We start from the raw sequence: 18,739 nt of genomic DNA on the forward strand, positions 1-18,739 counted from the left end.
CTACCAAGGCTTCCTTATGGTTTGCAGGTGGGGGCTTAAAGACACTTTTTCCCACTCTGATGCAGCACCCAGCACTTTTCCACTACTACCGCTCTTCCTTCACCTCTCCACCAACCCCAGAGTCCATAACATTGCCAAGCCTTTTGTTGGAGGCTCCCTCAGCTGTGAGAGGACTCCACATCTGTATTGATTCACCTGACCTGCCATAGGTGCTCTGTTCTGTGGTGGAAAATGGAGCACAGGGAGTCTGTGTTTTCTCTGGTTTTAGCCTCTTGCGTATACCATGGCCATAAGGGATTAAAATCTTAAGGCTTTCTTTTTTGACTTATTGCTTTATTCGGCTATCCTGACACCTGACAGCTCAGCAATCTCATTCTCTCCCAGTTTAGCTGAATTCCTGACACTACTTTCAACCCATATTATGATCCAGTTCCCAAAGAAGGATCTGAATGAAATGTTTCTGCACTGTTGATAAGCTTTGAAAATTTAGTATTAGTGTACCTCATTTCTGATTTGTTTTTCTAAGACCACCAGAGTGGGCACAAAAGAACCAGCGAGTAGGCAAGGGTAGGAGCAAAACTGCAAATTTATTCTTTGGTCACCTAGCTTCAGGGAAGAAGGTGTGGGTAGGGAGAGGTCTGTCGGCCTCCGGCAAAGGAGGCCAGCAGAGTCAACCGGTGGGGCTCTCGGACGGAGTTCCTGCAGTCCCGACAGGAGTGGAGGAGCTGGGAAGTCTGCGTGGGGCGTCTGCCGGGAGCGGCTTTTCTAGGAGTGGGAGGGCAATAGGCAGGGCACGGGCATGTCAGGGGGCGTTCTGTAGGTGGAACCAAGTAAATCTTGGTCTCTTCGGATTGACGTCGCCTGGCGCATGCCCAGTTGGTCTGCACCTTCCCGGGCGCCAGCTGCATTTTCGCACGCACGGGAAAAGTTGGTGATGAAGAACCCAGAAGTGTGCCATCTTACCTCCGTTTGTCCAAACAGTCCAACCTTTTGTTGGTAATAGTGATAAGGGGCGCAGTGGTCTGTCTGGCTACTCCCTGCTGTTAAGGGGTGTCATTAAGGTCGGGGCCCATGGTTGGCATTTGGACATACGGATGAAGAATAAAATAAGGCACAGTATTAGTATAGGAATGAGGAATGGAAGCATTCATTGGAACATGGACAAAACCCAGGAGGATAGTCCTGGCAAGGCTGGGGAGTATGAGATAGTTAAAATTTAGTAAGTTTGAGGTGAGTGGGGGACAGCCAAACTGATTTCCACTGATTGCTTTCGGTAGGGGCCCTTTTTAGCTGGGAATGAGGAACGAGTGCGCAAAGTAGTTGTTGGCCAGGCAGCAATTAAGGAATGGAGTTTTTCGTGGAGTGGATGGCTTTCCGCTTACTCCTACTACAGAGATATTGGATGGAAGGCTAGGTCCAGAGAAGGACAGCAAAAGAGAATAGGTACCCCGCTGTCGATTAAAAAATTAATTGTCTTACCCGCTACCAGGAGAGTTACCCATGGCTCGGCGAGGGTGATGGGGGTCCCCAAGTCTCGGCACCTTCATTTGTCATCGTCCAGATGTAGGAGCTGGAAGGAGCTCCCAGGATCCTGGGAAAGGGGGTCACGTGGAGGTGTGGCACCTGTTCTCAGGGTGGGGCAATCAGACTTCCAGTGTCCTCCCTGCTGGCAAGCAGGGCAGGGGGTTGCTGGTGGACGAGGGTTAGGACATTCACTGGCCCAATGTCCTGATGCCTTGAACTTATAGCAAGGCTGCGTTGGGGCTCGGGGACCTTGTGGACACCTGTTGGCATAGTGTCCTGCCTTGCCGCACTTATAGCAGGCTCCTTTTGTAGCCTTGGAGTCTGCGGGGTGTGTGCTCTCTGGTTTGGGGTTATGACTGGGCTGTAAAGCTGCCACTAGGATGTGCTCTTGCTCCTCAGGATGTAGGGTAGAAATTAGGATAACCTGGAGGTCATGCCAAGTTAAATCATAGGCCTGACAAAGATATCTAAATTCCTTTATGTATGTGGTAGGATTAGCTGAGAAATCACCTAAATGCTTCTCAATTTTGGAAAGATCGGCCAGTGAAAAAGGGACATGTACTCTGACTACCCCCTCCACCCTAGCTACCTCTCGAAAACGTGCTAACACTGTAGGAGGGTGTGGGGCAGGAGTGGAGGCATCAACAGGGCACTTAGAGTGGGTGTGGGCAGAGACAGGAGACTCGAGACAGCCAGTTGGGGGCCCCGAAGGAGGCACGGGACCGAGTGGATTACTAGTAGATAAGGAGGAGGGAGGAGGAGTCTGGATGGGGGGAGGAGGAGGAGTCTGGGCAGGAAGGGAGGGGGTGGAGAGAGCGGGGAGAGAAGGAGGAGTATAGGGCAGGTCGGAACGAGAGCGTAAGGCCCAAAAGCCTTGTATGTAATTAATTTCGGGCCACTTGCCTAGCCGCTGGCAGAAATTGCTGAGGTCGATCACGCCACAGTGGAAAGGAAAATTAACCGCTTCCTCCTAAAGTCTTGTTCGACCTGTAAGGTTTTTAAATTGGCTAGGAGGCACCCTAAAGGGGTGCTCTTTGGAAATTTGGACTGGGGATTTCCCATTTGTTTCCTCTTTACTTACACAATGGACACAATAGAAATGGAAGTGGATCTCTGCCTGGCTTCAAAGCGTCCTTTGGAACCACCAGAGACAGACTGGAGGCTCATGGAGCCAAAGTGGAGATTACCTTCAGGTGGACGTCTCCGTCCTGAACGGGTCTCCCAAGCCACATGGTGGCTCAAAAGTGGGCCTCGGACCTGCGCAGGATTTTTGGCCAAGGGAGGTAAAGAAGAGACAAGGGCACTTACCCGAGAGAGGCCGTGAGAGTGAGGGAAGCGGGTCTCAGGTCCTGGTCCATCTGTGGCATGGGAGCAGGAGGAGGTTCCTCAACCCTTAGAGGCCTGAGGAGGGGTCTCCTCCCGGATTTCAGCACCAACTGATTTGTTTTTCTAAGACCACCAGAGCGGGCACAAAAGAACCAGCGAGTAGGCAAGGGTAGGAGCAAAACTGCAAATTTATTCTTTGGTCACCTAGCTTCAGGGAAGAAGGTGTGGGTAGGGAGAGGTCTGTCGGCCTCCGGCAAAGGAGGCCAACAGAGTCACCCTGTGGGGCTCTCGGATGGAGTTCCTGCAGTCCCGACAGGAGTGGAGGAGCTGGGAAGTCCGCGTGGGGCATCTGCCGGGAGTGGCTTTTCTAGGAGTGGGAGGGCAATAGGCGGGGCACGGGCGTGTCAGGGGGCGTTCCATAGGTGCGACCAGGTAAATCTTGGTCTCTTCGGATTGACATCACCTGGCGCATGCCCAGTTGGTCTGCACCTTCCCAAGCGCCAGCTGCATTTTCGCACGCGTGGGAAAAGTTGGTGATGAAGAACCCGGAAGTGCACCATCTTACCTCCGTTCATCCAAACAATTTCCACAATTTCAAGGGAGCATGTTGTTATCAAAACCCACAATGCTGGAAGAGTGTGACTACCTGAATGTGTGAAATATGGGTCTTCTCCAACCTCCACTGGATTACCTCATTTTTCTCTTTTATTAATTTCATTACCACATTCTGAGAATCCCAGTGCTATCCCTTAGCAAACGAAAACCATGGACTGTCACAGTACATGGTAATTTGCTTCTCACAAGCCTACCCTCTTCTTCATATGTTTCAAATCTAACCAGAACTTTCTTCTTTAATCTAAGCTCTTCTCCCACTACATACCTGTTGCTTTTACAGATTGATTTTAATGAGCCACATAGGAGAGTCTGCTGGATAGTTTTATTTCAGGAGGCTTTCTGCAATGCTTACACCTATTTCTGTAGGCAGATACTTATTCTTCATCTTCGTAATATTGAATCTGTACCTTCCTGGGTAAGACACCAGCATGATTTATACATAATAACTATTCCAGATTCGCAAAAAAAGCTGTTGGATGTATTGCAGCTCAGAAAATAATTCTCCAAAGTATGGCACTTTGGCATGCTGAGCACTTTGAACTGAAGAAAATCAAAAGGCCTTGGAAGCAGTCTCAGAACCATGGACTTTCTGACCTTCTGTTTCCACCCACAAGCACAGGGTGAACTCTCTCTCTGAAGTTCCCTTGTCTGAAGTTCCTCCAGGAGGAAAGCATTTGCCTTCCAACCCCTCCCTAAAATGTCTTAAGCAGGAAAAATTCAACTCAGATTGTAGAAAGGAAGACTGAGGAATGTCATCAAACATAGACTGACTGTCACAAGCCATTGTCTGTTCTTCAGTCCCATTCAATTTCCAAAAAGAATCATTTACAAACTATGGTCTGTTTGGGGGCCCATTCGATGATCCTAAAAATCATGTACTACCCCTCAAATTTACCTACTTTTCCCCCGTCTCCCTCTTCACTATGAAGAAGAGTATATAAGCTTCTGCATCTCACTGGGTCATTGAGTAATCACTCTCCTGTGGTTTCCTTGTACTCATACTAAACTTTCCATTTTCTTCCGTTAATCTACTGTCAGTGTTGTTTGTTTGTTTGTTTGTTTTATCTAATTCAAGCATTTGAAGGGTAGGGAAAATTCCCTTTACCCCTACATGTTAGGAAACTCATTCCTGGGAGTCTCAGTCCACAAATGTGAAGATTAATCCACACAAATGGTTACCAGAAATTACATAAAAAAGAAAAAAAAAAAAAACAGAAATATTGAAATGCTGATGGTGATGATTGGTGGTATTGGAAGCTGAGATTTGACTAAGATTACTGCATACCAACAGGAAATTTCTTCTGATGTTTACTTTTAAAGCACAAAAACAGATACACAATGAATCTTATAAATGAAAGCACTCTTCAGGCTACAAAAAAGCAGATAGTTGATTAAGCAGAGATTTCCCAAAAGAAGAGATTGCAGAGAAAGGGCTGTAAAATGTCCTGGCCCCTGGGGCATGCCCGTGATTGTTTTCCTCCATCTCTGCGAATACATATGTAAGGGGCATCACTATCCAGGGTTAATCCTTTTTCCTTGAGGTGATTGAGCCAAGCAATAGATCTAGTATAGTGTAAGCTTTTTGAGAAAGTAAGCAAGGTTTCATTTCTCGTTGTTACTATTATTACACTCCACCCAGTAGCATTTATTGCCTCAAGGAGAAGTATACATTAGCCTAGAACAAACAGGACATAATAATTTATAAATAAATATTTTTGTTTGTGTAGCAGAAATAAAAATAAAATTCAGAGCACTTCTTATTAATACGAGCCTGGCTTTCATCGAGTAAAGAATTTTCTGAATTCTTGAAATTTGACTCTGGGTATTATGAGAACATTTTAAAGGAGTTATAGTTTTGAGTGAGTAAAAAAATATGATGATTAAAGAGCAGTTTCCCTAATCTCAAGAAAGACCGTGCTAATTGAAGATCTTCTTTAGGATTCTGAATGCAGGGAGAGTTAGGATTGGGAGAGAAGAGCTGGAGAATGTAGAAACAACTTGGGGAGTTATATCACTAACCCACATGTGTTCTCTGTAGATGAAAGTTTAATAAAGGAAATTATTAAGTGGTAAATTGACAGCAAAATTATCTGTCATGAGTATAAATTATGCCACAAAGGTTGAATCTGACTTTACTTATAGCAATACAAAGCAAGTTCCCAAAAATACACTGATGCTGTGACTATGTATTTATTTATATTTGAACAAATTTAAGTCTATATAAATATATATTTATATTTAATACATAATTATATACTACATTATAACTATGTAATATATTATATGAATATGTAATCAGTTGTGTATATATAATAATAGATATTATATTTGTTTAAACTCCTGTTTGATACTGTGCTATCATTTTGGATGGCAGAAACAAGAGGATAATTCAGCAAAACTAAAACTTGGGTCCAATGCCTAGAGGACATACTCTATGTAAGTTTTCCAAGGACACATATACATATTAGTCTCTTATTGCTTCTGTAACAAATTGCCTCAAACTTAGTGTCTTAAAACAACATAAATTTATTATTTTGTAGTTCTGGAGTTCAGAAGCTCTGAAGTCCAGGTGTCATCAGGGCGGCCACATTCCTTCTGAAGGCTCTAAGGGAGAATGTTTCCCTTACATTTTTCAGCTGCTAGAGGCTATTTACATTTCTTGGTTCATGACCCTTTCCCTCATGTTCAAGGCCAGCAGCTTAGCATCTTTAAATCCTTCTTTTACTGTCTGTCCTCTGCTTCCATTGTCTCATCTCCTTTTCTGAATCTGAACTTTCTGCCTCCCCCTTATAAGAACTTTTGCAACTCTATTGGGCTCACTCATAAAATCCAGGATAATCTTCCAATATTGAGATTTTTAAAGTCTACAAAATCTCTTTTCCAACATGAAGTAACACATTCACAGGTTCTGGGATTAGGGCATGGACATCTTTTGGGGACTGCTATTCTGTTTCCCACATTACAGTTTCAAGCGTAATATGTAAACCTCATTAAGTAAGAATCAAGGGTAGAAGTTCATCATTTGACAACAAAGCCTTACTGTCGGAATGTGAGATTTTTGGAACTCCAATTAATTTCTTATCCAATTCCTATAGCAGTTTCTGGTCTCATCCATCTCAATGAGACAGGAAAAGGAAATTAGTTAATTTGCTAAGATTGGAATTATTGGGCAATTACTTTCTACCATTATAGACTAAAGGATTATTTTCAATAGATTTAACAAACATAGGGAATCTTTCATGTGCAGGACAACATCATGCCATTGATACACTACAATTGTTTTGTTATTCATCTCATTTGAAAGCAAAAAAGCAAAAGGAAAAGAAAAGCAGTTTCCAAACTTTGTTAAGTGTATAGTTTCTCCAAAATAATATCATACTTAATAGGTTACACACTTTTTCACATAAAATGTTACTTTAAAATATGTATCACAGATACTTTCATGAAAACTCGTTAGATAGAAAAATTTATTTATTATTTATGTTGAGACGGAGTCTCACTCTGTCAAAGGCTGCAGTACCGTGGTGCTATCTCGGCTCACTGCAACCTCCGCCTCCTGGGTTCAAGCGATTCACCTGCCTCAACCGCCCATGTAGCTGGGACTATAGGCACACGCCACCACACCCGGCTAATTTTTGTATTTTTTTTTTAGTAGAGATGGGGTTTCACCATGTTGGCCAGTCTAGTCTGGAACTACTGACCTCAGGTGACCCACCTGCCTCGGCCTCCCAAAGTACTGGGATTACAGGTGTGAGCCACTGCACCTGCCAGAAGAATTTATTTTTATAAACCTATGAAATCGTTTGATAGTCCATCTTTTATTCAAGAAGAATTAAAGTAGACCATATGTTTGAGTTAGTGTCACTTTTAACATTCGTAAGTGTATGGGTTTGATAAATTATATGACCACCTCAGGATAATTCTTTGTACATTAAAACACAAATAGAAGATAGTTCAATTTGTTATCTGCCTTCTCCATAATCAATATATGTTGAGGATAAAAAATAAAAAAAAAAATGCCAATGGCTGGAGATAAAAGGATATATCTCGCAACAACAGATGTTGTTAAGGACCTTAGAGACTGAGGGCAAATGGGGTCAGATACAGGATTAGAACAGTAGCCTGGGGCCCTTGCTGAAAGCTGGGAGAGCGCTGAGATAGAGGAGCAGCAGCCAACAGTGTTGTGCGGTTTCTCAACTGGAAACATTAATGAAGCAAAAAACTACCAGACGTCCAAGAAACACCAGAGCCTAAAGAAACTGAAGCAAACAAAAGACATTATATCCAAGGAAAGAGATGACAGAGCAGCTAGAAAAAGTCAAACCAAATAAAACTAACAAATTCAGGAAGACGAGAGAAGGTATTTAATCAAAGGAACATCAGCAGAAAGAGTTAGAAAAAATGTATAAACAAATATCTGGAGATGGTGAAGGTGAAGATAAAAAATAAAGTTTTAAACAAAAACAGTCCATTGTTGCACTAAACAGTAAACAAATCCAAATTTTGATTTAGGAATTTTCTTTCATTACATCAGAAAAAAATAATGAGATGACAAGTGTAATATAAAAATTTGAAAAAGGAAGATAAAGAAATGGAATTCGAAGAGAGAAAAGAAAGTCTGTAATTGTAATTACTGAAGCTAATGGAAAAACACTACTACTTTTAAAATATTGATCTTGTATTCAGACGCCCTATTAAACTTTAAAAAAATTAATTCTTACTTAAATTTACCCATTTATTATTTTGATTGTCCTATATAGATAAAATGGCATCTGAAAATAAAAAAATCTTCATCTTTAATTGTGTTACCTATACTTTCACATGAATGTAAAAAGATGTTCACAATAATTCATAACAGCAAAAGTATTGGAAACAGCCTTTATTCCATCAGGGAAGGAAGAAATCAGTTACATCGTGATGAAATGCTATATAGCAATTAAAAATAATGATCTGATTTATAAGTATCAAAATAAATGAATTTTTAAAATAATGTTGAGAAAATATTTTACAAAGAAAAGTGCAGTGAGATATATTTCAATGTAACATCTTAGAGTGAACATCAAATATTTTTGTTCATGTTTCACTGACTTTACACATACAAGAAACAGTAAAAAAAAAAATAGATTAGCAACATTCACCTTAAATATGTTAAAATGGATGTCAGAATAGGAAAATAGAACTGGGAATGGGGTATAAAAGTATTAAAAATGAAAAACAGTGGGGTATTACTTGGACCAGTGAAGAAATGATGTCACCAAACTAAAGAATATGAATCAAAACAATGAATCAAATCAATCCACCTAGTCTGGTGGATCAGGGTAAAACCAAACCAAATCCAAATCTAAAATAATTTTTAAAATAAAATTAATACATAAAAATAAATCAGCAGAATTTACGAAGAAACAAAAGGAAAGCCATTTGTATCATAATGAGCATCTATTCTGGCAGACAATGAGAAAGGAGGAAAGATACGGATTTTTCTAACTTATTATTCAAAAAGTAGTTACAATGGACCCTTCTTCACCTAAACCCTACAAAATGCATTTGCATGTACATAGAGTGGTATTGTGGGGATAAGAGGACAATTTCTTATTGATACTTTCAAAGCTTAAAGAAATAGCATTCAAAATGCTGATTCTTATAATTCCCTCTGATAACAATCAAAGTCTTTAGTATGAAGGATAATTCAGGATAGCCAGTATGTGAGCAACAGCATGAAAAGTGCCAATCTTGTTCATTGTACCTTGCTGAGCACTATCTGTATGCACCAACTCAGAAAGAATAAAAAAGAAATAATATTTACTAATTCATATGAAAAAGGCACCCAAATCTAATGGAATTATTGAAACTAACAGAAGTAAATGACTTGGTAGGGTGACTAAACTCATCTCTAAAAAACTAGAGTAAGATTTATTTCCAACAATTAGAAGAAAGGGTTTCTAAATGTGAAAGCAACTTTATTTCAGGCCTAAAATACATGACTTTTACAGTAGAAGTTCCTTCACTTTTAAACCTGTTTCTTTCTTGTTATAAGGGGGAAGAAGTGGTCTTGTTATATAGGTCCCTCCCTATAAGGGAACAAGAATCGGTCTTGTTGATCAACAGATAGAATCAAATACAGCTCAATGGCAGCCTATGGGACAAATCTAGGTTTGTTATTTTCTTACATAACTCTAATAAGGTTTCATTTTTTTTCTAAAATGCCAATTTGTCTAAATTTCTGATCTGGATAAAAATCTTGATGCTCAGAATAGGGCAGGGAAATAGAAAGATCAGTGTTACAGGTAGTGTTTCTAAAGTGCAGTCTGTGGACCACCTGGTTCAGATTCATGGGGGTGTGCTTATTAAATATTCGGGTTCCTGGTCCTTACTTACTACCCAATGAACTCTATAAAGCAGGCACCAAAAACACACATTTTAGAAGTTTCTTATAATCTAGAAACTCAACCTAGAAGATTTTAATTTTAACTCAGTAGTCTTAATAATTCTTCATTATTTCTCATTAGAGGAGTTCTGTTGAATAATTCAAAGTCATTGATTATTAATTTTAAATGCAATACGGGTCCTTACAGCGATCTTTCCTGAATAGAAATCTGCCCAGGCATCCTAGGTCCAATTTGCAGTGGTCTGTTTTCATGTATTAAAAAATAAAGATGAATTCCATTAGATAGAGACTTTGGATTTCAAATCTGAAGTCTTTGCAAAATGACTAAACGATGCGTGAAAATTTAGAAACTTTTTGACAAATCTCGTAAGAGAATCTTTTCATTAGCCTACTGTTAGATCAGAAAGAATTTTGATTAGAATATACTATTGTGCTGCCAATTTAGTTATTTAGAAGTGAACGCTTTACATTTGGAGAACCACTACATGGGACTAGGAGGATATTCAAGGGTAATTGGAGGGGAATGTGGTCCAACCATGGTAGGCACACAGCAGAGAGCACGTTTAGGCAGTAAAGGACAGAAACCTAGGTTAGCTTGAATCAGAGTCTGAATAGATAATGTAAAACCAAAATATTATATTCAGAAACTTCTAAACTGCATATATATTGACTTCCATCAATTTTTTGATGTTTCAAAATATAACAGACATAGCTTATAACCCAATAAATGCCCGCATCATAGAAAAATATCAGTAATAATTGGAGAAAGAAAAAATAGACCAACCTTCTTATTAAAAGTATGTTTTAGTTTTTAGAGCCAAGCTAAACATGTCCAGGAATTTTATTTGCCTCATTATTTAACAAAAATGAAAAAGAAAGATCAATGCTAAGCAATACTAATAAGAAAAATGAAGTAGGGTAAAAGTAAACTGAATTAAGACAAAATTTTACAAATATAAAGTTAATGAGCTAGGATAATTACATAATGTTAAGAGATGGTTGATATGAAAAAATCTTGAAGAATAAAGTAGAAAAATAAGATTTGAAAAGAGAAAACACTTATGAACACAAACTTAAAAAGAGTTTTTTGAAAGGACTAGAAATTTAAGGGATAAAATAACAAGACAAATATATAGGAATGCAAGAACCACTTATAAGGATGGGGCTAAAAGAAAAATTCAGGCTGTATATAGAAAAGTCCCAAGTTTAACACCCTTGAGAACTAAAAACAGTCTTCTAGGATGAAGCACTAGCAAATCTCTGGAAAGCGTCTTGTCTTTACCTCTGTCTTAGTCCGTTGAGACTGCTATAAGAAACTATCATAAACTGGGTAGCTTACAGGCAACAGAAACTTATTTCTCATGGTACTGGAGTCTGAGCAGAGTCCAAGATAAAAGCACCAGCAGGTTAGTTTCTGGTGAGGGCCCACTTTTGGCCTCATAGTCAGAGTCTTCTTTCTGTGTCCACTTTTATAAAGGCACTAATCCCATTCATGAGAGTATCACCTTCATGACCTAATCATCTCCTTGAGCTGTTTCATGTCCTGCAATGTTATGTGATTGATTTATTGTAACATAGTGCTCAAATGCCACTAGTACTGTCATAATTGTAGTTGATTTTAGTTTGTCTGCTCTTGATATACTTCATTTACACTGGGCAAATATGAAATCATTGCCACCTTTTAACCTTTTAATATCTACTCCTTAGGAATTATTTTAGCTTGTTCTATGGTACTCACTATAAGAAGTGGGACAAATACTATTTTGCATCAAAGAAAAGGATGCATATTGCTTTGCCTCTTCTTGCACTTGCACTTCTTATTGTATATTTTAAGAACACTAGTAGTAATCTGTGTGGTAAGTTACTTAATCAAGGTTTGTACAGTAAAATATAAGGTCATATTGCTGGATGTTTACTAGTTGCAAAAATATGCTAATGGTACATAATTGCATATTTCCTCACCACACACTTCACCCTCTTAAATGAGGAAATAGCTGTAACAGCATTTCATACTCTGGAGGGGCCATTTCTTCTTAAAAGGAAGTTTGATACACAAGTTTTTCTTCCAAAAGGATTTCACCAGAAAATATAGCATACTGAGATGGGCAAAATACAGCTTTTTGCTCTCTCTCTATACATCATTAATGTCAGCTGTTTAAAAATGGATGTCTCTGAGCCAGTTTGCAGCATGTTTTATGGCTGCAAAAGTGTTTAGTGTAGACATAAGTCAGAATATGATTTGTTCCTGACACCAGATACTGCCTGTGACGTTTTGTCGAGAGAGAATAATGAAGGGAAACTGCCGCATGGATTCTATTCATTAGACTTTTCTTTTTAATCAGGTCACAGTTCGAAACCTTCTGACAGTGCCAGTTCTGCACTGATCCAAGGATTATCATGGTTGATGGACAGTAAGTATTCCACCTCAACTTCATTTCGACTGATGACTGGTTACAGTTTGCTAATGCAGCATTTATTTTTATATTAGAATATGAGAGGAGGAAAGAGTTCACTGAGTAATTTTCTTTTAAGATTAATTCAATAGAAGGAGAATGCTAAAATTTTTCTGTCACTTGTCAACTTAACAAAACTGCAGAACTGATACATTTGAAAGTGAGTACATTCAGCTTCCTGAGTTTGAAGGCCTGTATAAAAATCGCTTCTAACAATTGAAACCAGGAAATTTCTGATTTGAAAGTCAGTGTAATATGATGAAAGAGATCAATCACAAAAGCTGGTGAGGATTAAGAATAGCAATAGTCCATTGCTAAAAATTTGCATATAGCTAAGTAGTTATTTCTTTTTAACATATTGCAGCCAAATCTGAACATTCTCCTGAACAACTTCAGATTTACTGGTCTCATGAAGGAGGTCAATCCTCATTACCTGGCAGGACTCATCATTCCCCTCAGCTTCACTTTTCCTAAATAGGAAAATTCAACTATTCTAATCAGCTTGAGACTTATTTTCTGAACTCAGTTATAAAGTTTTTGTGTTGTCATCTTTCATTGGTTTGACCCAGATAGCTTACCGAAATGGATTTATTATATCCATGTGCCTGTGCCGTCTCTACTTTTTTCTATTTATTTCTGCTATGTTGTCATAAACACATTCTCTACTCTTTTAGACCTATCAGTGAAATTGATTTTAAAAAGTACTCACTACAAAATTAAATCAAAATTGATAATATTCTAAATGTAAGACCTAAAAATACAAAACTCTTAAAAGAAAGTTTAAAAGTAAAATTTCATTACAGAGTTTTAGGCAATAGTTTCTTAGATATGACACCAAAAAGACAAGCAACAACAACAACAAAAATAAATAAGTTGAGCTTCATCAAAATTAAAGCCTTTTATTAGTACAGCCATTAAGGAAAACAATACAAACTTTCCTCAAAATTAAAAATAGAACTACCATTTTATAGTAATCCCACTACTGAGTATACTTAAAGTACATGAAATCAGTATGTTGAGGAGACATCTTCAGTCCTGTGTTCATTGCAGCATTATTCATAATAGCCAAGATATGGAAGCAACCTAAATGTCCATCCATGAATGAATGGTTAAAGACATTGTGTTATATACACACAATGGAATACTCTTCAGCCATAACATAGAAGAAAATCTTGTCATTTGTGACAACCTGGATGGATCTGGAGGATACTATGTTAAATGAAATAAACCAGACACAGAAAGACAAATACTGCATAATTTCACATATGTGGAATGTAAAAAAGTTGGACTTACAGAAACAGAGAGTAAATGGTGATTACCAAAGGTTGGTGAGTGGCATAATTGGTAAATGTTAGTCAAAAGAAACAAAATTTCAGGTAGACAGGAGAAATACCTTCAAGGGACCTATTATACATTATGGTGACTATACTTGACAACAATATACTGTATATGTGAAAATTGTTTTAAAAAAGTAGATTTTAAGTGATCTCACTCCCAAAAAAACTGATACAGATGTGCGGTAACACATATGCTAATTAGATTTAGTCATTCCACAATGTATACATATATTGAAACATCATATTATACACTATAAATATATACAATTTTTACTTGTCAATTAATTAAAAATAAGCTTTTTGTGTTGAAATTAATTCCATTAAGAAAGTAAAAAGACAAACCACAGAATGAGATAAAATATTTGCAAATTATATATCTGATATGAAACTTATGCCCAGAATGTATAACTAACACTCATACCTCAATAATACAAGAAAAATGAACCATTTTAAAAATGGGTTATGCATCTGCATAGCCATTTCTCCAAAGATACACAAATAGAAAATAAGCACATGAAAATATGTAAAAATACTTTAAAAATAATGTGTCAGTAGGAAAATCTAAATCAATACTATAAGGAGATATAACTCTGCACTCACTAAAATGGCTACAATGAAAGAGATAGATAATAACAAGTGTTGGCAAGAATGTGGAGAAACTGGAACCATTATACATTGCTGATGAGAATGTAAAAGGTAGAGCTGCTTTGGAAAACAGCCTGGCAATTCCTCAAAATGTTTAATATACAGTTATCATATGACCCAGTGATTCCACACCTAGATGTATGCTCAAGAAAACAGGTGTTCACACAAATGCACAGACACACACACACATTATACAACTAAATGTTCAAAGCAGCATTACTCATAAAAGCCCCAAATTTAAAACAACTCTATTTTCCTTCAACTAATGAATGCATAAACAAAATATGGTATATTTATGCAATAGAATATTACTCAGCAATAGAAAAGAATGAAGTAGGCACAAGGAGGAGCTTCAAGACAGCTAACTATAGGCATTTCATACTCACCTCCTCTTCTAAGAAAAACCAAATGATGAGTAGATAATCACACTTTGAGTAGATCATCCAAGAAAGAACACTGAATTCAACAAAAAAGTGATAGGAAATATCTAAAATAAGGAAGATGATGGAAGCAAGGCAGCCTGCTCAGCTAGGATTGGCTGGAAGTCAGGAGAGACTCACCAGTGTGGGTAAAGTGTAAGTGAGAGACTCCCAGAGAACCACGTTTCCACCATGGACTCACCAAATCCTATCAAGAGAGAGCCCCTCAAATGTCGTGGGCCATGAAACTAACATAGGAAGCTGTCAGGAGACCATGTGATGGTACTGCTACAGGGAGGAAGTTCACACTGAATCCTACACACTCCTTGAGACCTAAGCAGCTACAGCAAGGAGTCAATGTAGAGCTCTATCCCCAACAGACTATACACTGTCCTGTAGCCCTGTGGTTCTGTAGGTAAGGCACAAGAAAAGAGCAGACTGCTGCCCCCAGAGCTGAGACATGAGTGACTAGTAGTCCATAACTACTAAAGATAGGGCTGAGGCGTGATTGAGATGTAAGCTACCACCACTGTGTCTGAGGTGTGAACAGCTGCAGGCTACCCTACCCAAAGCTGTGAATATCAGCTGCCACAGCAGGGACTGAGTTGCTATAGCTGCCTGAGCTGAGGCACAAGTAGCACTCATGCTATACCACACCTGCCAGCCTAAGCTGCTATCTCTGAGAGTGGCACCTCCCTCTCCAATGGCAAAGCAACAGCGTGACTTCTGATCCCCGCCACACAAGCTTTCCAATGGTGGCCTGGGAATCAACCCACCCCTATCTACCATGACTGGCTCTTGCATGTATCACCAAGAGACCTAAAAACAAGACTCCCTAGCCCAGCTTTGTCTCACATCCCATGCCAGAGTATACAGTGTGGAGGCCAGAGGATTGCCCAACCCAGTCCATCACCATTGACACTAGAACACTCCTCCCAGGCCTGAGGTTAGACCTACTCACCCAGTTATTAATGCCACAATTGGCACCTACCTTCATGTGCCACCTGTGGGCCTAGACACTGGCCTACTCAACTCATTGAAGCCACTGTCACCACCAACACACACCACTCAAGACCTTGCCATTGCGATCACTCATGCCATATGACTGGCCAGGGAACAAAGAAGCCTCTCATCTACCTGACCTACTACTGCCACTACTGGAATCCAGATAAGGCACATGGAGGTCACAGGATTGACCTGATTTGTTAACACCAGTGTCAGTGTACACTACTCTGGAACCCAAGGGCAGACACACTAAACCCACTGCTACCACTACTGGGGCCCAAAGACTGGCCTACCTGGCATCCCTGTCCCCAGAAAAACTTCACCACAGCCCCCATGAAAAACTACACTCTAAGCAACTGAGAAAATCACGCATACCACTGACACTGTTTACAGTGAAGAAATCATACAGAGACTGCATTACCACACACACCAAGAAGTAAAGCCCAAGTGCCCTACCCAATCGACACTACAGATACACACTATGAAAGCAAATTCAAAAAACTGGAAAAATAGCCTATTACATCAGATGTGTAGACATCAAAATGAGAGCACAGGAAACACGAAAAAACAAGGAAATATGACACCTCTAAAGGAACAAAATAACTTTTCAGAAATGTTCCCAATCAGAAAGAACTTCATGAAATCTTGTAAAAACAAGTCCAAGTATTAATTCTGAAGTAGCTCAGACTAAATTCAAAATATATATGGATTCAACACTGGAGCACTCAGATTCATAAAGCAAATATTATTAAATCTAAAGAGAGAGACTCAAATAGTGGGAAACTTCAATACCCAACTCTTAACATTAGACTGATAACCGAGACAAAATGTCAACAACGAAACATTAGATTTAAAGTGAACTTTAGACCTAACAATCAAAAAACATTTTAACCAATAACTGCAGAATACGTGTTCTTCTCATCAGTATGTGGAACATTCTCCAGAATAGACCACATGTTAGGCCACAAAACTCGTTTCAAAAAAAAATTCAAAAAACTAAAATAATATCAAGTATCTTCTCAGACCACACTGGAATAAAACTAGAAGCCAATACCAAGAGAAACTTTGGAAACTAAATAAATACATAGAAATTAAGCAACATGCTCCTGAATGACCACTGAGTCTATTAAAAAATAAAAATGCAAATTAAAAAATTTCTTGAAACAAATGAAAATGAAAAAAAATACCCAAACCTTTGGGATACAGCAAATGCAGAGCTAAGAGGGAAGTTTATAGCAATCAATTCCGATATAAAAAGGTACAGATTGGAAATAAACAATCTAATGATGTAGCTGAAGGAATTAGGAAAGCAAGAACAAACCAAACCCAAAATTAGCAGAATGAAAGAAATAATATACATGAGAATAGACCTAAATGAAGTAGATGTAAAAATACAAACGATCACCAAAATGAAGAAGTTATTTTTTGTAAACAAACAAAAGTGATAAACCACTCACTGACAAACCAAGAGAAAAGAGAAACGATGCAAATAAACAAAATCAGAAATGAAAACGGAGACAATACAATTGACGTCACTGAAATACAAATGATCGCTAACAAACTGGACAACCTAGAAAAAGTAGATACATTTCTGCACATGTACAAGCTACCAAGATTGAATCAGGAAGAAATAGAAAATCCGAACAGTTAAATAACGCATAGTGGAATTGAATCAATAATAAAAAAGTTTCACAATAAAGAAAATTTCAGGACTGGATGGATTCACTACTAAATTCTATGGAGCATATAGAGAAGAGCTAATATCAATCCTCCTGAAACTAATTCAAAAAATATGAAGAGTAGAGGATTATCTCTAATTCACACTGCCCAAAGCAATCTATAGATTCAATGTAATCCCTATCAAAATAACAATGTTATTTTTCACAGAAATAGAAAACCTTAGCCTACAATTTGTATAAAAGTAAAAAAAAAAAAAAAAAAAAAAAAAAAAAAAAAAAAAAAAAAAAAAAAAAAGCCAGAATATACAGAGCAATCCTGAGCAAAAAGAACAAAGCTGAAAACATTACACTGCTTAACTTTAAAATATATAACAAGCCTATCATAACCAAAACCACATGATATGGTATAAAAATAGAGATATAGACCACTGGAGCAGAATTGAGAACATACACACAAATACATATATATTATAGCAAACTCATCTTTGACAAAAACATCAAGAACATACAATAGCAAAGGATACCCTCTTCGATAAATGGTGCTGGGAAAATTAGATATCTATATGCAGAAAAATGAAACTGGACCTCTATCCCTCACTATATACAAAAATTAACTCACAATGGATTAATAACATAAATGTAAGACCTCAAAATATAAAACTACTAGAAAAAATAGGGAAAACATTTCAGGAGATTGGTCGAGGTAAATATTTTATGGTTAACACCGCAGAAGCACAGATAACTAAAACAAAAATAGACAAATGGGACTATATTAAACTAAAAAGCTTCTGCACAGCAAAGAAGAAATCAACAGTAAAGAAACAAGCTGTAGAATGGGAGAAAATACTTGCAAATTATTCATCCAACCATGGACTAATATCTAGAATACATAAGAAACCCAAACAACTCAGCAATAGAAAATGAAACAACTAATCTCATTAAAAATGGGCAAAGGACATGAATAGATAATTCTCAAAAGTAAACATGCAAATACCGAACAGGTTTATGAAAAATTGCTCAATATCACAATCATCAGAAAAGCAAAAATAAAAACCGCAGTGAGATATCATATTACTCCAGTTAAAATAGCTCTTATTAAAAAGACAAAACATAATAATAACATGCTGGCAAGGATGTGGGTAAAGAGGAAACTCCTATGTACTGTTGGTGGGAATGTCAAACCAGTATGGAAATTTTTCAAAACATTGAAAATAGAAGTACAATACCATCCAGCAATCCTACTACTGTCTGTCTAACCAAAGAAAAGCATTATATCAAAGGGATACTTGCCTCCTCATGTTTATTGCAGCACTATCTAAACTAGCAAACATATGGCATCAACCTAATAGTA

The sequence above is a fragment of the Rhinopithecus roxellana genome, chromosome 14 (assembly GCF_007565055.1).
Source record: "Rhinopithecus roxellana isolate Shanxi Qingling chromosome 14, ASM756505v1, whole genome shotgun sequence".
NCBI lineage: Eukaryota > Metazoa > Chordata > Mammalia > Primates > Cercopithecidae > Rhinopithecus > Rhinopithecus roxellana.